Source organism: Heptranchias perlo, chromosome 9 (assembly GCF_035084215.1).
Source record: "Heptranchias perlo isolate sHepPer1 chromosome 9, sHepPer1.hap1, whole genome shotgun sequence".
NCBI classification, from domain to species: domain Eukaryota; kingdom Metazoa; phylum Chordata; class Chondrichthyes; order Hexanchiformes; family Hexanchidae; genus Heptranchias; species Heptranchias perlo.
The window spans coordinates 63745327-63767242 of NC_090333.1; the positions used below are offsets into that span (position 1 = coordinate 63745327).

The following is a 21916-nucleotide window of genomic DNA, read 5'->3' on the forward strand; positions in this document are numbered from 1 at the left end:
TTCTAGTTATTGAGGAATGTGGATGAAAAGCAAAGACTCAGAAAATATTTCCTTATTTAAACTTGGCCATAAGCTAAAGTAATGTTCTCTCAGTCACAGTGGTCAGCATTTTGAAAGAAAGAAGTAATAGCATAGTTGCTTTTTGTTCTTTCTTTACCCTGAGGCAGATGAAGAATGACTCCATGTAATTACCTGTCAGCTTAAGAACATCCCTGTGTGGTAATATGGCTGGTTTTGAATTGTATTGGAGGTGAAGATACATGTTTTTATGTTCACATTACCTTGCAGATGAAAAGGCAGAAATTAGGAACATTCTTCTTTGAAGATCTGGCTTAGTCTCGGAGGGAAATCAACTTCCTTTAGCATATGAACCACCTTTCGTCCAGGAGTCTTTTTTAAAAAAAACTTGAGAAAGGCACTTTTCCTTAAAGAAACATTAGAAGTAATTCATATTTTCACATTCCTTCTGTGGATAAATGGTAAAAACACCACGGACAAGTGACAGTCATATTAGCGGAGGAATACATTCATGTGACCCAATCTTTCATTTTAGTGGAGGCATTAGCTCATTTAAAACAAACAGACTAATGCCTATGTTAAAATAACAGACATGGGAATGTAATAGAATGTGTTATGGATTTGTGCACTAATATTGATGACAGTAATTTTTGGGCTAATGTCTTTTTGATAGGAATTTCCTACTCAAAGTGTTCAAAAATATCTGTCGACCTTCACTGCAAATAAAGGAAATGTATCATGATTTTCATGGCAATTTTCACTTAGTTTTTAGCTAACTTCATGATCCTTAGTATAACTTATTGTAATGAATGATTCTTTACAGCTTAGCTAATTATATTGGGCCTATAAATGAGTGTGAAATAAATTGGTTGGTTAAATAAGCATAAAATGCAATGAAGTAGCAAACTACCTACATATCTGTCCATTTTAAATGTGTCACAAAATAAATAATATTTGGCATTATTGTGATATGACTATTTAACAAACTACATTCCTGTAAAGCACAAGTAATTTTGCAGTCATAAATTTGGTAAGTGCTTTACCATTTATCCGCTTGCATGAACCCAGTGGTATTAAAATGAATGACCACCGTTTTCTACAGCTTGGCATACTTCCACTGAATCTGTCGGCAATGCATTCTGATATCCTTTGAAAGCAAGGCTGTCGTATAATTGAGACAATGTGCATACTTCTGGGACCAGAGAAGTGCAGCTCAGGCTTTTTTCCCTGCCTTTGAAGGCTACTGGCAACAAATGTAGATCACTGATATTGCTGACTTTTACTGTCGGGACTGCCATTTTGTTCTGACATGCGCAGCTGACCTCAGCTCCATATAGGTCAGCAATGCGTTTATCCCATTGCTGTGTGGACCTTCCTGGACATTGAGCAAGTTCTGTAGCTAGAAGCATGAAGTGAAGAGTGTAAACTGTGAGACTAAAAAGGTGACCTGAGAACAGGTCAATTTAGGTTCATGTCTAAAACAATAGAAACATGAAATTTAGAATCATAAATGTATGCAATCTGTGCCTTATGGCACCTTAATATCTGCAGTGATCAGCATGATGCATGATGTGCATAGCACAAATTTTCAGCAGGCAATGTAAAATAGGTGGGAGCTTCATTTTAACTTGGTAATGCAGTAGAAGTGACATCATTTAGACACCAATGTCACTTCCTGGCCTTTAATCTGGTGTTCACTTCTTAATTTCACCCATATAAATTGGGCATACAGGGTTGCTAGGCTGCTTTTAAGTACAAAATTATTTAAGGGGATGGTCTGCAAGTTTTAAGTGTGCTCTTAGATTAGGTTTTGATACTTTTGCTGCAATTTTTTTGACTAACTGGCTGACGGTGTTGTTGTGGTGGGTGCTTTGTAAGATGAGTTTTGTGATAACTAGCTACTCCAGGCAATGGGCATCTCTATGGTGTTCCCTCTTTATTTACACTGTTCGAAGGAGGAGGAGTTATGGGGGATGCCAAGCATATCAGATTACATCATAAGAGGACTATCCCCACCTGCCATTACCCTCCCAACTATAGGCAAAGGTGCACTTGTCTTAGGAACAATGGATATGGAGGCTAGAATTGCCCAGGGAGGTTGTGACTGAATATTGTCATATGTTGCAAGCTGAGCTGCAGTCAAACTCGAGGGCGTGCATCTTCCTGCCAATGGTTGTCAATGTTTTTGCCTCAGGCTCATTCCAGGCTGTCACAAAGGATATCAGCAACATTAATTTACAATGATTTAATTTCCTGCTGAACTGTCAAAAATAATATTGCTATCATTTGCTGACATCATATCCAGCATGATAACTCTGGACATGGTACAACTGCAAATTTTATTGCCCAATGTATATTGTTACTGTTTGCTACCCTAGTGCTTCCCCTTGGTGATAGTGTGCAACTGGTGTGCTCCAGAACCCAATACAGTACTCCTTTTACACGTTGCCTAGTGGCATGGGTATTTGCGGTATGAGGCTACTATCAGTGTCCTGTAATTGGAATACATACCTGTGGACATGCCTGTGCTTCAATAATAATCTGATTCTCCTTTGCCAATGCAAACAATTATGCCACTTAGACTGGTGGTGGTAGATCAACACTTGAGCAGTTATGCCTTGATTAGACTGTTTAACTGCCCTCTCCTGAGCCTTGTGGAGAAAAGGAAAAAATCTGATACCTGCTAGCAACTCCGCTGATACTGCTTCTACCAGAATAATGGATTACAAAATCACTGGAAGCAACATGATTAGTAGTTACTGCCCCCTCAAAAATGCAAGTCTTCCATTAAGAACAGTTGGCATGCACATAACAGAATGAGTGAACTAAAATTTTCAGCAGAAGCTATCAAGCTGGTGACAGTCAATTGGAAGTCATCAATAAAGAAATGCATAAACAATTAAAGGTACAGTATTTATGCCTCCTAAGTTTATAATTCTGGTCATTAAAGAGAGGTTACAGCACTACTCTATTAGCAGCTAGTTGATGCTACTCCAGTGAGATGCAGATTTCATTGTATCATGACATATTAAAAATAATAAAATGAGGATTATGTAATCTTGATTATATAAGCAGGGAGAGCAAAAGGTTAATTTTATACTGCAACAAATAAACCTTGAGTGTGTCTGAACAATATCTTATCTTTGGTTTACTAGCTTTGTCAGACTTGTTTATCTGAAGAGCAAAGAGCTCTTGAGGGGAATCCTTAACATCTGTCACAGGCCATGAAAGGCAATTTGAACATTTTTCTGCTCCAAGGTGCTTTTGGATTGAACTTCTCAGTACATAGAAGCAGAATAAAACCATTATGCAGCTGAGTCCCACTAAACACATAACTTGTCAAAAAGCCTCTTGCATACAATAGAAGTGAATAAGAACGGAATATTAGTATTCCGTGCTTTAATTTAAAGCAGCAGCAAAGATACTTATAGGCTTATATGGACATTTCTATGATTTCTAAAATAGGCAGTTGTACAGTGATAGTGGCAGTCTCTTTATGATATCATTAACAACATTAAAAAGACAGTCATGCAGCTGTTTGAAACTTAAGCTATTGAAGGCACTCAGCAATCTCACTGATGACTGCCACTTGCAATGCAGACCCCTTTCAACACTTTCCTCCATCAACAATATCATCGTTGTCATCATCTTACTGTGTTTCCTTTAGCCCACGTTTAATGTTAAATAGGCATTCCTTATAGAGTAATTGGCAATTGAGGATGAAAAGGACTTATTGTAGCAGACACTGTTAAGGGTTCTCTATTCAAGCTATTGCATGTCATTATGGTCTGAAACAGGAGAATTTAAACCTACTGCTGGTTGGACTGATTAAGTGATACTCCGGTGAGCAGTAATTTTTATGCCAACTTGCCACCATCAGTAAAGTCAAATCATTGGGAAATGGACTCATGCTATGCTTATGTACCATTGGTATTACAATACAATACCAGTAGTATAGCATGGGAGTTTCCAGACAACCTTTATTCTCACTCATTTTGGCTAACAGAAATCTACAATGATAATGAGAGGACTGCCATTCAATGGTTTAGCATATTCACCTCTCTGAGACAGGTTGTCAGGATTGTATGATCCCCTCAGCCACTACCATTACCCATATTAGCCTCTCTAGAATGGTAAATTTAAAATAAAACGACTGTTTCAAATAATTATGAAGATAAAATGCATGTTATACGTGCCTAACGTGCGTGGACTTTGTGGCCTTTCCCAATGAGACCATAGAATGTTCCATCCTATGGGCCCGATATTAGGAGAGAGGCGGGTTGGCAGCGGGGGGTTGACTGGACGCGTGGGTATCCCGCCCAGTGAATTCGGGGTGCTTCGCATGCGATCGCAGCCTAATTGAAGCCACCTACCTTGGCTTCTGGGTTTTGTGCTGGAAAGCTGCGCAGCGGGCGGACTGCGCAGGCGCATCATAGGCTGTCAGCTGGAGGAGCCCTATTTAAAGGGGCAGTCCTCCACTGACTGATGCTGCAGAAAGGAGCCAAAATTACAGCATGGAGCAGCCCAGGGGGAAGGCTGCTCCCAGGTTTACTGATCCCTCACTCCAGGTCCTACTGGATGGGGTGAGCAGGAGGGGGAGGACAGATCTTCTCCCCGGCGGATGGGAGGAAGCGGCCTGCCTCTACAACCACAAAGGCCTGGCTCGAGGTGGCAGAGGAGGTCACCAACACCACCAACATATCACGCACCTGCATACAGTGTAGGAGGCACTTCAATGACCTAAGTAGGTCAGCCGAAGTGAGTACATTTACTCATTCCCCTACACTCCGTCTGCCACATCACCGCCCCCACCCCACATCTCCTTCTTCACTGCCAACACTACTCTATCACATCACTCCTCACACCCACTCAAAGCTCATCCTCATATTACCTGCACTTACTCACCTCGCCACTACTCATCCCACCACTACCACTCAACCCAATCCTCATACAATCTCATGGCTCTGTCTTATACTCACCCTCTCATGCATCCCTTTCATGGTCAGCCACACCAAACCTGCCACTACCTGTGCTGCAGCTACAGGGCATGCATCACATACGTGTAGTAGGAAGCGTAAGGCAAACGTGTCGTGAGCATGAAGGGGATGCACAAGGGTGTTTGAGGGCTTGTCATGGTTTTAATTTATATTTTGATTTCTGATCAACTCACATAACATATTATATTGTCACCACTACTGCCACGTCTTTGCAAATATTGTCTGGTTTGCACAATAATGCCCTTTCCTGAGGATCACCATGAAGACCCACACCTGATGCCACCCATTGTGTCACTGCAGAGTGGGTGTAGATGTATTTGCAGGGCTCTTTTGTGCAGACGACTGAGACACGTCGGCGATGTCCCCGGTGGCACCCTGGAAGGATGTGGAGGAGAAGTTGTTGAGGGCAGTGGTGACTTTGACAGCAACAGTTAAGAAGATGGTGCTCGGGCCAGCCGGGAGCAGCTCGGCATGAAGGAGGCTGCAGATGTCCACGACTACCTGTCGAGTGACTCTGAGCCTCCGTGTGTGCTGCTGCTCAGAGAGGTCCAGGAAGCTGAGCCTCGATCTGTGGTGAGGGTAGTGCCCTCTGCGACGCATCTCTCTCTGTGGTTGCCCTCCCTCCTGCTGTGCAGTTGGTTGTGTCACAGCACTGTGCTGTGGAGCTCCATGTGTCGGACGTCCAAAAATCTAGCCCTATGTGTCTGTGGATATATTGGGGCAGATTTTCTGGGGTGTAAAATTGACGTTACAGAAACCAGCTGATTTTAATTTCAATTCATGTCAATGGGAATAAAAATTGTGCAGTTTCTATAATGGGCGGCTTATCCGTGATACAACATCCAGGCTTGGGCTGATATGTGGCAAGTAACATTCGCGCCAGGCAATGACCATCTCCAACAAGAGAGAGTCTAACCACCTCCCCATGGCATTACCATTGCTGAATCCCCCACCATCAACATCCTGGGGGTCACCATTGACCAGAAACTTAACTGGACCAGCCATATAAATACTGTGGCTACAAGACCAGTCAGAGGCTTGGTATCCTGTGGCAAGTGACTCACCTCCTGACTCCTCAAAGCCTTTCCACCATCTACAAGCACAAGCCAGGATTGTGATGGAATATTCTTCACTTGCCTGGATGAGTGCAGCTCCAACAACACTCAAGAAGCTCAACACCATCCAGGACAAAGCAGCCCGCTTGATTGGCACCCCATCCACCACCCTAAACATTCACTCCCTTCACCGGCGCACTGTGGCTGCAGTGTGTACCATCCACAGGATGCACTCGCCAAGGCTTCTTCGACAGCACCTCCCAAACCCACGACCTTTGCCACCTAGAAGGACAAGAGCAGCAGGTACGTGGGAACAACACCACCTGCACGTTCCCCTCCAAGTCTCACACCATCCCGACTTGGAAATATATCGCCGTTCCTTCATCGTCGCTGGGTCAAAATCCTGGAACTCCCTTCCTGAAAGCACTGTGGGAGAACCTTAACCACATGGACTGCAGCGGTTCAAGAAGACGGCTCACCACCACCTTCTCAAGGGCAATTAGGGATGGGCAATAAATGCTGGCCTCGCCAGCGACGCCCACATCCCAAGAACGAATTTTTAAAAATACCGGTTTTACGCCTGGGTCGTAAGTTGAACATCCTTATTGTAATAATGCTATTGGTGGAATGTGACATTTGAACTGGGGACATTCAGTTGGGGGGTGTGGAGATGATGGAAGAATAAATCACCGGGTCATAGATTGTTTCTAAATGTCACTTCAGGGCTCACCACTTCATGAGGTTTGTGGAAATATGTTGCCTGTGATATTAAAGCTCGGAGACATGCTAGCTAATGACCCAATATCTTGGTTCTGATGTCTTGTGTCCCTGGGTCACTGAGCGTTCTCTTGCAGTCAGTGTGTAGGTTGTTATTTCTCTATAGTATAATGTGGTGCTCCAGCACAATAGCCTTGATTTTAACCCCCCACGTGGGTTTAAAATCTTGAAAATCGCGATCCCGCCTCCAACCCACTGGATTCCCGGCCGCCATAATATTAACGGAGTCAATTCAGGCCATTCCTGAGACTCCTGCTAAAGGCAGGTGGGGGCCGACTTAACACGTAAAAGTCACGGCCTGATAATGTCAACGACGCCACGATGTAATATTAACATCAAAACGGGGGGGGGAGTCCCATGTGGGAGGAGCCGACTGGCCAGAAGAGGTCACGGTGAGTGTAAGAAATTTCCTTTTGTTTGAACTTGTTGGGCAGGAGGAGCAGGGCAGTTTCCGCCCCCCCCCCCCCCCCACCCCCACCCCAGACCACTCAAGGAGTCCAAGGGCCACCTCAGCCCTGGCCTACTGCTGACTGTGCAGGAGCCCCTGCGTCCACCCCCGCTAAATCCCCAGTTCTGCCCTTCCCTCCGATCAGGTGGTGAATCTGGCCAGGTGTCAGGCGGGACTCCGGGAACTTTTATTTAAATGAGGCCCTGCTGTTAAGGTGTGCTGCCGGCTAAAAGGCTCGCTCACCGTACCCACCCCGACCTGCCCCTTGTAAAAATCGAGGCCAATATCTCAGTGGGTGTGATATTCATCATTGAGATAGGCGTTGTTTTTAAATTGGAGCATTACGTTCCAATCCATCATATTGTGCCATTAAGTCATGTAGGACACTGTATACTTTGCTAATTTGTTCAACGCAGTATTAATGAAGGTTGGCCCATTATCCCTACTTGTCACTCTGCTGGGACCTTTGGTTTGGGACACTTGTGACCCATTACTGGCCTTTCTAGTTCAACTTTTACCAGTTTAAACAATTTGTGCTTGAAGAGTGTTCTGGGATCCTGGGCTTGAGTACAAAAGTAAGGAAGTTATGTTGAACCTTTATAAAACACAAATTCGACCACAACTGGAGTATTGTGCCCAATTCTGGGCACCACACTTTAGGAAAGATGTGAAGGCCTTGGAGAGGGTGCAGAAGAGATTTACTAGAATGATTCCAGGGATGAGGGACTTTAGTTACGTGGATAGACTGGAGAAGCTGGGGTTGTTTTCCTTAGAACAGAGAAGGTTGCGAGGAGATTTGATAGAGGTGGTCAAAATCATGAAGGGTCCAGATAGAGAGAAACTGTTCCCATTGGCGGAAGGGTCAAGAACCAGAGGACATAGATTTAAGGTGATTGGCAAAAGAACCAAAGGTGACATGAGGAAAAACTTTTTTACACAGCGAGTGGTTAGGATCTGGAATGCACTGCCGGAGGGGGTGGTGGAGGCAGATTCAATCATGGCCTTTAAAAGGGAACTGGATAAGTATTTGAAAGGAAAAGATTTGCAGGGCTACGGGGATAGGGTGGGGGAGTGGGACTAGCTGGATTGCTCTTGCATAGAGTTGGCACGGACCCGATGGGCCGAAAGGCCTCCTTCCATGCTGTAACCTTTCTACGATTATGAGCTGCCTTAGCTTTTGTGCTGCCGCATGGGACAGTTCTGGCGCTGGTATATCGAGGCTGTGCATTATGCTGTACTTCCAGATGTTTCTGGATCTGGAGATGATGGGTAGATATTAATGGTAATAAACGACATGTCATTTTAACATCAATGGCATTGTAACATAAGAATGTAGCAAATAGGAGCAGGAGTAGGCCACGCAGCCCTTCGAGTGCGGCACTTGGATAATGTTGGGCATAATTTGTTCAAACACAGGTAATATCTTATTTTTTGCTTAATTATTGTATGCTCAATTTTGAATTGAGCAAGCTGATGAAGAAATTGCACACTTGGGGAAAATATTTGTTCACTTTGGCAGAAGCCAGTTTCCTTTTTTAAAAATAAAAAGCTGAAGCTGAACTATTGGAGACCCATTCAAGCATTGAGTTAGTGCATTTAATGTTTACTTTTCTTCATACTATTTAATGATGCAGTGGAAATAAAGTTATTGTTAAAATACCGTGAGGACATCATGTCCTGAAGTGATAAAATAAAGCAGAAACATTCACTGTTGATTAATGCTTCATTGGTTGTATAAAGTGAGATGTTGTTCTACATCTTGCATAAAAAAATGAACAGAAAGATCCTAAAGTCCTCACTTACAGTAATCATAGCTACAAAGAAATGTCAACAGTCTTCACCACCACCTTTGCCCACTAATCATGACGTTTGACAGTATAGTTGTGGAATTTTCACCGCAATTCCATTGTTTATTTTTTCAGTTGTAAAGCAGCATTGTGAACTTTGTGTTTAAAAGAGTATTCTTTTTGTTGCTGATCCCTTTATTGAATTAATTTCACATTTGTCTGAACTTAAATTTTACCATTGGAATAGGGGGCAATAAGGACATCACATCAGCCATTTTAAACTCTGCAGCCATTTGTGTCTACTGCTGTTTGTGTATGTTTAGGGGGTAATTTCAACTTACCCTGCTCAGTGAATAAATGATGTGTTCAGATCGGCTGCACGTTTTACACACAGAATCATTGAATGGTTACAGCACAGAAGGAGGCCATTTGGCCCATCGAGCCTGTGCCTGCTCTTTGTAAGATCAATCTAGTCAGTCCCATTCCCTGCTCCTTTCCCCGTAGTCCTGCAAATTTTTTCCCTTCAAGTATTCATCCAATAAATCTCTTTCACCACCTTTTCAGGCAGAGCATTCCAGATCATAACTACTCGCTGCGTAAAAAAAGTTTTTCCTCACGTCGCATTTGGTTCCTTTGCCAATCACCTTAGAACATAAGAAACAGGAACAGGAGTCGGTCATACGGCCCCTCGAGCCTGCTCTGCCATTTAATAAGATCGTGGCTGACCTATGACCTCAACTCCACTTCTCCGCCCGATCCCCATATCCCTTGATTCCCTTAGAGTCCAAAAATGTATCTCTTTCTGCCTTGAATACACTCAATGACTCAGCAGCCACAGCCCACTGGAGTAGAGAATTCCAAAGATTCACAACCCTCTGAGTGAAGAAATTCCTCCTCATCTCAGTCTTAAATGGCCAACCCCTTATCCTGAGACTATGGCCCCTAGTTCTTGACTCTCCAGCGAGGGAAAACAATCTCTCAGCATCTACCCTGTCAAGCCCCCTCAGTATCTTGTATGTTTCAATGAGATCATCTATCATTTTTCTAAACTCCAGAGAGTACAGACCCATTCTACTCATTCTCTCCTCATAGGACAACCCTCTCATCCCAAGATTCAATCTCGTGAACTTTTGTTGCACCACCTCTAAGGCAAGTTTATCTTTCCTTAGAAAAGGAGACCAAAATTGTATACAGCACTCCAGGTGAGGTATCACCAAAACCCTGTACAATTGTAGTAAGACTTCCTTACTCTTGTACTCCAACCCCCTTGCAATAAAAGCCAACGTGCCATTTGCCTTCCTAATTGCTTGCTGTACCTGCACACGAACTTTTGTGTTCCTTGTATGAAGACACCCAAATCTCTCTGAACACCAACATTTAATAGTTTCTCACCATTTAAAAATATTCTGTTTTTCTATTCTTCCTACCAAAGTGAATAACCTCACATTTCCTCACATTATACTCCATCTGCCACCTTCTTGCCCACTCACTTAACCTGTTTATATTCCTTTGCAGACTCTGTGTCCTCCTCACAGCTACTTTCCCATCTACCTTTGTATTGTCAGTAAACTTGGATACATTACACTCAGACCCTTCATCTAAGTCATTAATATAGATTGTAAATAGCTGAGGCCCAAGCACCGATCTTGCAGCACTCCACTAGTTACAGCCTGCCAACCCGAGAATGACCTGTTTATCCCTGCTCTCTTTTCTGTCCATTAACCAATCCTCTATCCATGCTAATATATTATCCCCAACCCCATGAGCCCTTATCTTGTGCAACAACCTTTTGTGTGGCACCTTATTGAATGCCTTTTGAAATTCTAAATATTCTTCATCCACTGGTTTCTCTTTATCTACCCTGCTAGTTACATCCTCAAAAAACTCTAATAAATTTGTCAAACACAATTTCCCTTTCATAAAACCATGTTGACTTTGCCTAGTCATATTATGATTTTCTAAGTGCCCTGTTACCAATTCTTTAATAATGGATTCCAGCATTTTCCCAATGACTGATGTCAGGCAACTGGTCTGTAGTTTCCTATTTTCGTTCTTTGTCCATCCTTGAATAGCAGGGTTACATTTGCTTCCTTCCAATCCGCTGGGACAGTTCTAGAATCTAGGGAATTTTGGAAGATCACAACCAATGCATCCGCTATCTCTGCAGCCACCTCTTTGAGAACCTTAGGATGTAGGCCATTGGGTCCAGGGGATTTTTCGGCTCTTAGTCCCATTAGTTTCTCCAGTACTTTTTCTCCTTAAATTACCTTAAATCTGTGCCCTCTGGTTCTCGACCCTTCTGCCTATGGGACCAGTTTCTCTTTATTTACTTAATCTAGACCCTTCATGATGTTGAACACTAACCTTCTCTGCTCTAAGGAGAACAACCCAGCTTCTCTAGTCTATCCGTGTTACTGAAGTCCCTCATCCCTGGAACCATTCAACTAAGTCTTTTCTGCACCCTTGCTAAGGCCATGACATCCTTCCTAAAGTGCGGTGCCCAGAATTGGACACAATGCTCCAGTTGTGGCCGAACCAATGTTTTATAGAAGTTCAACGTAACTTCCTTGCTTTTGTACTCTATGCCTCTATTAATAAAGTCCAGGATCCCTTATGCTTTTTTAAACCACTTTCTCAAGTCCTGCCGCCTTCAAAGATTTGAGCATAAAAACCCCTAGGTCTCTGTTCCTGCACCCCCTTTAAAATTGTACAATTTCGTTTATATTGCCTCTCCTTGTTCTTCTTGATTTTATGTTCTGTTGTCTTGAATGGAAAGAAAAATGTGGAGGTTGGGGGTGTAAAACGAGTGGTCGATCTGGATCGTGTCCGTTTCCCACCGGGCATGTTAAGTTACAATTTGCCCATAATTGTTGGGCTGGATTTTGCTATGAGAATAACTGCGAGGCGAACAGCACTCACTGTTAATTCAGTGCAATTGGTCAGCAACTTCCGGCGACCGCACATGTACAGTTAAACGTGAAAATCCAGAAGTTGCTGAACGAGATACATCATTCCTCCATAAGCTTCACGAGCAAGGCACCTCAGCAGCTGACTCCCCATTCAAATGAATGGAACAGCATAAAATTCCTGCACTGATGCTGTACATACGGACTAATCTCACTAGAAAAAGTTAAGACTTGTTCATTCTGATATAAGTACCCTTTTAACGGCGAGGTAAGTTGTAATTACTGCCAAACAACCTCTCTGGCACTGAAAATTAACTTTTACACATGTGGATTCTCATTCCTTCAGATTTTAATTGTTAGACATTTAAAAAAAATTAAATATGTTTTTTTACTTTTTCTACCTGTCTCTTTTTGCTCTCTCTCTCTCAATCCAATCTTTCTTTCCCTCTCTTTTTCTTTCTGTACCTGATTTGACAGTGAATTTACTATTCAAACTTACACTTCCTGGTTCAGTTTCCGCGTGGCTTGTTAACATGCTTCAATCTGATTGACTAAGTGGATAGACAGTTGCTTGTCTCGTTCACACAGGTCCCAGATGCCCTGTAGAGGGCACCGTTCATTTTGGCTCTAACTTAGAGGAAGTTGCCTTGCAAAAGCTCATAGAAAATCTATGGGCAACCGCAAGACTAATGAATGGTGGGCGCGTTTGTTTGCCGCTCACAGCAAAATCCGAAGATTTGTAAACGCCAAAAGTGTACTCTCTTTTAAACCCCTGTTTAAAAATCTCTTGATGCAAATATATTAGGGCTCCTTAACTTACAGGCTGACTTTCTCAAGGATAGTTGCTAATTCATTTTTTTGTTAATCAAATTTTGATCATGGCTATGCAATATCAGGGCAGCAAAAATGCTGTTGTATTATATTCTTTCCTGTTATGATATATGATATATCTGAAATGGTCACCATGATATTGCTGCACACCTCATCCTATTGTCTGACACTGTAGCTTCTGTCATCTTCAGAAAATTGTGATGACAGTGTGAACTGTGGCATTAGTAGCCTGTCCATCCATTACGCCTGTGCTCGCTGACCTACATTAATTCCCTGTCCACGACATCTCAATTTAAAATTCTCCCTATCGCTATAACCTCCTTCAGCCCGACAGTCCTCCATCTCTGGACTCTTGTGCAATGCCCACTCCCTTCTCCCCACCATTAGTGGCCGTGCCTTCAACCATCTAGGCCCTAAGCTTTTGAATTCCCTGTCTCTCCACCTCTCTCTCCTCATTTAAGAACCTCTTATAACTTACTTCTTTGAACAAGCTTTTAGTCACCCATCCCGTTATTATCTTCTTTGGCTCAGTATCAATTTTTGTCTTATGCTCCTGTGAAGCGCCTTGGGACATTTTCGAATGCTAAAAGGTGCTATATAAATTCAAGTTCTTGTGTGTAAACTGCTGTCCTGCCACAGCCTAAGCAGTTCACCATTGCTGTAATATAGAAGCTTTTCTGGAGCAAATTTACACGACTGACTCATGAAAAATACTACATACCTTACGGATACAAACATGGTCCTCACAGATAATTAGCAATATTAATTACTTTTCACTTTAGAAAAGTTGCTTAAGGGACAAGTAAGTTCTCATTAACTTATATTATTAAAAAATCTTTATTGCTGTACTTTAATTGGAAGATTTGCAGTATTTATGGTCAAGTATTTTATTTATTAATTTCCTCATTCTCCTTCCTTTTTTTAAACAGTTATTTACATGATTATAATATATATTTTTTCTCTCCCTCACTTCCCACAGTGGATTTCCATTTCCTGCTGAAACTGTTATTGGGGTAGCAATGCCAGAGGAAGTGTTTTTTTTGCCACTGGTGAGTTTCCAATGGCCAGCACTTGACGAAGGTGACCATTCGCCATGGTGTGGGTCTGGTTCTCTGGCTGGCTGGCTGGCTGAACAAGTTCAGTCACATTGTCTGAGATCAACATCAAAACATTTCATAAACATTCCCCTCTGGCCCCACTGCAAACATCAGTGCCTCACAGCAACACAAAAAAAAACTTATCCCAAAGAACACCTTGACCCCTCTACATGGCGTGATGGATGGACAGAGAACTAATGTAGGTCAGCGAGCACAGGAGTAATGGAGGGACAGGGAACTAATATTGGTCAGTGAGTACAAGCGTGATGGATGGACAGGGAACTAATGTAGGTCAGCGAGCACAGGAGTGGTGGAGAGACAAGGAACTAACGAAGGTCAGCGAGCACAAGCGTGATGGATAAGCGGGTTAGAATACGGGCAGCAAAGTTTTAGATGAGCTCAAGTTTATGGAGGGTGGAAGATGGGCAGTTGGTCATGAAAGTATTAGAATAACTGAACCTGGAGGTAACAAAACCATGGATGAGAGTTTCAGCAGAAGATAAGTTGAGGCAGGGGCAGAGACTGGGGCAGGGGCGGAGACTGGCTATATTGTGGCGTAGAAGTAGGTAGTCTTTGTGATGGAGAGGATATGTGGTTGGAATCTGAGTTCAGGGTCAAATAGGAAACTGAGGTTTAGAGTGGTCTGGTTCGGCCTGAGAGACAGTTGCCAGGAAGAGGGATGGAATCAGCGGTAAGGGAACAGGGTTTGTGGTGGGAGCTGAAGACAATGGCTTCAGTCCTCCCCATGTTTAATTGGAAGAAATTACATTTCATCCAGGACTGGATGTTGGACAAGCAGTCTGACAACACAGAAGCAGTGGTGAGATCGAGAGATGTGTTGGTAAGGTGGAGCTGGGTGTAGTCAGTGTAGGAGTAATGGAGGGACAGGGAACTAATATTGGTCAGTGAGTACAAGCGTGATGGATGGACAGGGAACTAGTACGGTAGCATAGTGGTTATGTTACTGGGCGAGTAATCCAGAGGCCTGGACTAAAATCCAGAGTCATGAGTTCAAATCCCGCAACGGCAGCTGGCGAATTTAAATTCAATTAATTAAATTCAATTAATTAAATTTAAAAAAAAATCTGGAATTAAAATACTAGTATCAGTAATGATGGCCATGAAACTACCGGATTGTCGTAAAAACCCATCTGGTTCACTAATGTCCTTTAGGGAAGGAAGCCTGCCGCCCTTACCCGGTCTGGCCTATATGTGACTCCAGACCCACAGCAATGTGGTTGATTCTTAATTGCCCTCTGAAATGGCCTAGCAAGCCACTCAGTTGTAAAATCTCGCTACGAAAAGTCATAATAAGAATAAAACCAGACGGACCACCCGGCATCGGACCACTAGGCACCGGACACGACAACGGCAAAACACCAAGCCCAGTCGACCCTGCAAGGTCCTCCTTACTAACATCTGGGGACTTGTGCCAAAATTGGGAGAGCTGTCCCACAGACTAGTCAAGCAACAGCCTGACATAGCCATACTCACAGAATCATATCTTTCAGCCAACGTCCCAGACTCTTCCATCACCATCCCTGGGTATGTCCTGTCCCACCGGCAGGACAGACCCACCAGAGGTGGCGGTACAGTGATATACAGTCAGGAGGGAGTGGCCCTGGGAGTCCTCAACATTGACTCTGGACCCCATGAAATCTCATGGCATCAGGTCAAACATGGGCAAGGAAACCTCCTGCTGATTACCACCTACCGTCCTCCCTCAGCTGATGAATCAGTCCTCCTCCATGTTGAACACCTCTTGGAGGAAGCACTGAGGGCAGCAAGGGCACAAAATGTACTCTGGGTGGGGGACTTCAATGTCCATCACCAAGAGTGGCTCGGTAGCACCACTACTGACCGAGCTGGCCGAGTCCTGAAGGACATAGCTGCTAGACTGGGCCTGCGGCAGGTGGTGAGCGAACCAACTCGAGGGAAAAACTTACTTGACCTCGTCCTCACCAATCTACCTGTCGCAAATGCATCTGTCCATGACAGTATTGGTAGGAGTGACCACCGCACAGTCCTCGTGGAGATGAAGTCCCGTCGTCGCACTGAGGACACCGTCCATCGTGTTGTGTGGCACTACCACCATGCTAAATGGGATAGATTCAGAACAGATCTAGCAGCTCAAAACTGGGCATCCATGAGGCGCTGTGGGCCGTCAGCAGCAGCAGAATTGTATTCCAGCACAATCTGTAACCTCATGGCCCGGCATATTCCTCACTCCACCATTACCAACAAGCCAGGGGATCAGCACTGGATACAGCAAAGGCTATGGGCCCTGACAACATCGCAGCTGTAGTGCTGAAGTCTTGTGCTCCAGAACTAGCTGCGCCTCTAGCCAAGCTGTTCCAGTACAGCTACAACACTGGCATCCACCCGACAATGTGGAAAATTGCCCAGGTATGTCCTGTCCACAAAAAGCAGGACAAATCCAATCCGGCCAATTACCGCCCCATCAGTCTATTCTCAATCATCAGCAAAGTGATGGAAGGTGTCGTCGACAGTGCTTTCAAGCGGCACTTACTCACCAATAACCTGCTCACCGATGCTCAGTTTGGGTTCCGCCAGGACCACTCGGCTCCAGACCTCATTACAGCCTTGGTCCAAACATGGACAAAAGAGCTGAATTCCAGAGGTGAGGTGAGAGTGACTGCCCTTGACATCAAGGCAGCATTTGACCGAGTGTGGCACCAAGGAGCCCTATTAAAATTGAAGTCAATGGGAATCAGGGGGAAAACTCTCCAGTGGCTGGAGTCATACCTAGCACAAAGGAAGATGGTAGTGGTTGTTGGAGGCCAATCATCTCAGCCCCAGGGCATTGCTGCAGGAGTTCCTCAGGGCAGTGTCCTAGGCCCAACCATCTTCAGCTGCTTCATCAATGACCTTCCCTCCATCATAAGGTCAGAAATGGGGATGTTCGCTGATGACTGCACAGTGTTCAGTTCCATTCGCAACCCCTCAGATAATGAAGCAGTCTGAGCCTGCATGCAGCAAGACCTGGACAACATCCAGGCTTGGGCTCATAAGTGGCAAGTAACATTCGCGCCAAATTAGTGCCAGGCAATGACCATCTCCAACAAGAGAGAGTCTAACCACCTCCCCTTGACTTTCAACGGCATTACCATCGCCGAATTCCCCACCATCAACATCCTGGGGGTCACCATTGACCAGAAACTTAACTGGACCAGCCATATAAATACTGTGGCTACAAGAGCAGGTCAGAGGCTGGGTATTCTGCGGCGAGTGACTCACCTCCTGACTCCCCAAAGCCTTTCCACCATCTACAAGGCACAAGTCAGGAGTGTGATGGAATACTCTCCACTTGCCTGGATGAGTGCAGCTCCAACAACACTCAAGAAGCTCGACACCATCCAAGATAAAGCAGCCCGCTTGATTGGCACCCCATCCACCACCCTAAACATTCACTCCCTTCACCACCGGCGCACTGTGGCTGCAGTGTGCACCATCCACAGGATGCACTGCAGCAACTCGCCAAGGCTTCTTCGACAGCACCTCCCAAACCCGTGACCTCTACCACCTAGAAGGACAAGGGCAGCAGGCGCATGGGAACAACACCACCTGCACGTTCCCCTCCAAGTCACACACCATCCCGACTTGGAAATATATCGCCGTTCCTTCATTGTCGCTGGGTCAAAATCCTGGAACTCCCTTCCTAACAGCACTGTGGGAGAACCGTCACCACACGGACTGCAGCGGTTCAAGAAGGCGGCTCACCACCACCTTCTCGAGGGCAATTAGGGATGGGCAATAAATGCCGGCATTGCCGGCGACGCCCACATCCCGTGAACGAATAAAAAAAAACATGTGGAACCTGACGTCATGTCTTCGGTTGATGTCACCGAGATAAGACATAAGGGGCCAAGGATAGATCCTCGAGGGACTCCAGACGTAATGGTGTGGGGGCGAGAAGAGAAGTCATTGCAGGAGATTCTTTGGCTACAAATGGATGGGTAAGAGCGGAACGAGGAGAGGGCAGTCTTACTCAGCTAGACAATGGAGGAGGATGGTGTGGTCAACCATCTCAAAGAGAGGTCAAGAAAGTTGAGGAGGGATAATGCACCACGGTCAGTCACAGAGGATGTCATTTGTGACTTTGATGAGGGCCAGTGCAGTGCTGTGCCAGGAGCAGAAACTTGATTGGAGAAGTTGTGGGCGATGACAATACATTCAACGACTTTGGAGAGGAAAGGGAGGTTGGCGATGGGGTGGTAGTTTGCAAGGGCAGAGAGGTCAAGGGTGGGATTTTTGAGGGGAGTGGTGATGAATGCAGATCTGAAAAGAAGGGGGTTAATACCTGAGGAAAGGGAACCATTTACAATATCAGGAAGGGAAGTTGGTCAGCAGTTTCGTGGGAATAGAGTCAAGGGAACAGAAGCTGGGTCTCAAGATGAGCTCAGAGAGGGCATGAGGGGAGATGGGAGAGAAACTAGAGAAAGATGCGAGTTCAGAGCTAGGGTAGGGCGGAACCTTGGGAAGTTTGGCTTGGTGGCCAAGGGAAGGGAAGGGTGCAGTCGGGGCAGCTAACCAGATGGTCTCATTCTTAGTGACAAAGAAGTGCATAAGATCCTCATACTTCGTTGGAGGTGAGAGTGGAAGGGGCAGGGGGAGGGGTTCAAGGAAATGGTTATTAGTGGAGAACAGAAGTCAGAGGTTATCTTTTCATTTCAGGATGATCCTGGAGTAGTGAGCAGTTTTGGCAGACAAGAGCAGGGCCCCAGTAGTGCTTGATGTGATTCAGCCAGATCTGGTGATGAATGGCTAAACCAGTTGCGTGCCATTTATGTTCAAGTCTGTGACCCTTGGATTTAATCGCACTCCAGTTCCCAGACCATCTGTGAGTACCAACACGCAAGATCTATCAGTAAAATATAAAACGTTTACAAGCTGTAACTCCATCTAATCATCAATTATCTGAAGATCTATGTGCTCCATGTCTTAAAGAAGTATATCATTAAATAACTTGCATAGTGACTACATTCATTGTGAGTGCATGCAATAGCTGCTTGATTTCAGAATAGCTATCTTTCAGTAGCAGATGAATTCTCTGTTGTAACTGTTCTATAGCTGGAGGTGATTTATATTAACATCTGTTTGAAGAAGATAGAGAGTAGCTTACAGCTCAGCAGAAAAAAATGTTTACTTTTTCTAATATTTATTTATGGAAAAGCTCTTTATCTTTGTAGCTCAGTGTCTGTTGTCTTTACTAGCACTGCATCCAAGGTACTTCTTTTGAAGGTTGGTATATACCTTTCCAGCTTCCTGTTATGCGCCTAGATTTTCCAACTGCCATTATTTTGAAACTGGTACTATCCCATTTAAAATAAATAGGTCACCAGTGGTAAAATAATGACAGATGGAGAATCTAAACGACCATGTCCATTATCACAATGGAGGACTTCCCTGAATAATCGAGCTTAATTTGCGGCCAGGACAATCATTTATGCACCTCAATCCTCAACTATTATATTGGTCAGCCTCTGGTGCTGACATCGTATTCCGATAACCAGAAAGGTGCGAGGTCAAACATAAATATAAGCAGAAACAAAATTAACCAGCAGTTCATTTATCATTTGGATCGGTAGTGCTATCACAATGGACAGAAAATTCCAGTTGCCACTGTATAGCAGAGACACCTACAAAATTTCCAATGTTAAGTCACAGTGAGGATAACTAATCAAGTTGGTGATATACATTACATGAACCGCTGGTGCAGATGGAAACATTACTGTTACCCTTTACCACCAGTCTGACTTCGAACTTGGGGGCTGAAATTCGGCTCCTGTGCGTTGGTGGCTCAGAAGGGGCTTGAAATCTGGGATTTTGTCCTTGCACCAGTTTTGTGCTAGTCCCAGGTTTTCTGCTGGGAGCACAAGAGGCTTGTGCTGTTCTTTGGTGCGAGCCTCATTAACATATGCATTTACTATTCTGTGGATGTGCCCTCCATGCCTCGGAAATTATGGTGTTTTATGTCATTGGCGAAAATGCATGGAAGTATCTCCCTGCACCTCTTAAATCTTTTTAGCCCTCGGATTAGTGTGTTTTTTTTTTGTGACTTTAGTCCGTTAGATTGATTTTTGAAGCGCTAATTATTTTGGTTTTGTTCAGCTATTGGGTGATGGGTCATGGGTTTGCAACAGCCCATTGGTAGGATGGGCATTCCTTTAGATTTCCTCTTGCCCTTTCGGAGCTGGCGAACAAGGAGGATGTCCAGAGGATTCATCATAGGGATATATGCCTGTACCTGAGGTGTGTTGCAAAACCTGCCATCATCTAGGTAGGCTGGTTCACAGGTCCAACTGGATCTTCCTGAGTATGTCACAGGAGACCTCAGGATGCCACCATCCAGGTTGAGATTGAGACCTCAAGGTGGCATCCTGTTGGGGTCTCGAGATTGGAAGTTGAAGGAGCCCATGCACAGTCACACAATTGTACACAACTAGCATGCCAACCTGGGGGTCAGTCATCATGCATTTAGATTCATCAGAAGTTACTTTAGGGGAACAAGGAATCTTAGTGTTTCCTTCACTTGTAGATTGGTGCTGAGGCAAGGTTTACAATTCAACATTACATCTTGAAATTATGCGCTCCTGAGGTATGAGTATGTTATGAGATGCAAAGAACAAGCTGTAAGGTTGCATGAGAGCTTGGCATAGGTGAAGAGTACATGTAAAACAGACAAATGTTTGTGGCAAGTAAATTGTGGGCTGTCCATGACATACATTGGTACTATTGGATGCTGTTTCCTACCAATTTTTTGTGTGTGCCATCTGTTCCCAGGTCCTGCAGGGAGTGTACACAGTGTTGACCATCTGACCAAGAATGGTCCCTGCTGTCATTTAGTGAAGGTGCCCTGAAGTGCCAAATTGGGCAACTCTCCTTGCAGTTGCATGTTCACCTAGCCATTCCTAAAACAAGTGAGCAGGTGCTGTGCCACTCAGTGACTTGCCCACAGAATTAGTTTTTTCACTTAATTTCTTTTCACTTAATTTATGCTTGACACTTCGCTCACTCTGCCAGTCTTGGCCATGGCTTACAAATATTTGAAAACTGTTGTGAAGCTGAATATAGCTGAAGTAAATATTGGTCCCCATATGCAAGCACTTTTAAGTTCGCACATCTCTATAACTTGGACTAGATTACCAGAATTTCTCTTGCTCCATTGGGGGAGCTCTTGTAACAAGGGCAAAACTGTATTGGAAGCTATGCGCGATTATTCAAATAAGCTGGAGTGTAAGATTCAGGGCAGTTAGCATACTGCTCCACTGGGCAATGTGGCATAAAAATCTCAACTGTGCTGGGAGTAGGATTCCAGCTGCGTGGGTTTCACTAAATTGTAATGAACTGATTTTGTCCATTCCTTAAGCACTAAGTTCATATTGGCTGCTCATAGTTTTCTCTGCCGTGCGTTCTTTTTGTACATCAATTTATATCATGATGCCCTGAGTTAAAGAATTACCACAATCGTAACTGATATCTTTCTTTTCAATGAACAGCACAAGAGATACAGCTGATTTTGTCTCAACAGATGAAGAGCTGCATATATGCTTTATGTAAATTTTAGATCACCTCAGGAAGCACTTTTGCAGCCCTTCTGAACAGGATGAGTATATGCCAGTTACATATTAATAACTCTTGCGTTTATATGGTGTCTTATCATGTCACTATCTCAAAGCAATTCATCTAATTAATTACTTTGAAGAGCAGCGGCTCTTGTCATGTAGATATACCCAGCAGTCATTCTGCGCTGGCAATTTCCTACTAACTACAATGGCTTTTGGTGCTATTTGAGAGAGTTGTTGGAATGCTGAACAAAATCATTTTCGTGTTGAGACATGGCAGTTTTCCTTTAAGGCTGACTTCAAAATACAGAAAGAAAAGCATACGAGGTGGTTATTATAGTTTATTTTTCTGTTTTTTTGTTGTTGGTTGATTTCTTCAGTAAGCTCCTGTCTGAATTTCAGTTAGTTTTTATT

The 21916-nt window shown here is 44.1% G+C and overlaps 1 protein-coding gene across 1 annotated transcript in view; it reads left to right on the forward strand.

The window, feature by feature from the left end:
* The window catches only part of LOC137325483 (potassium channel subfamily T member 2-like), a 576738-nt gene that overhangs the window by 105813 nt on the left and 449009 nt on the right, over positions 1–21916 (forward strand). The window lies entirely within an intron of this gene.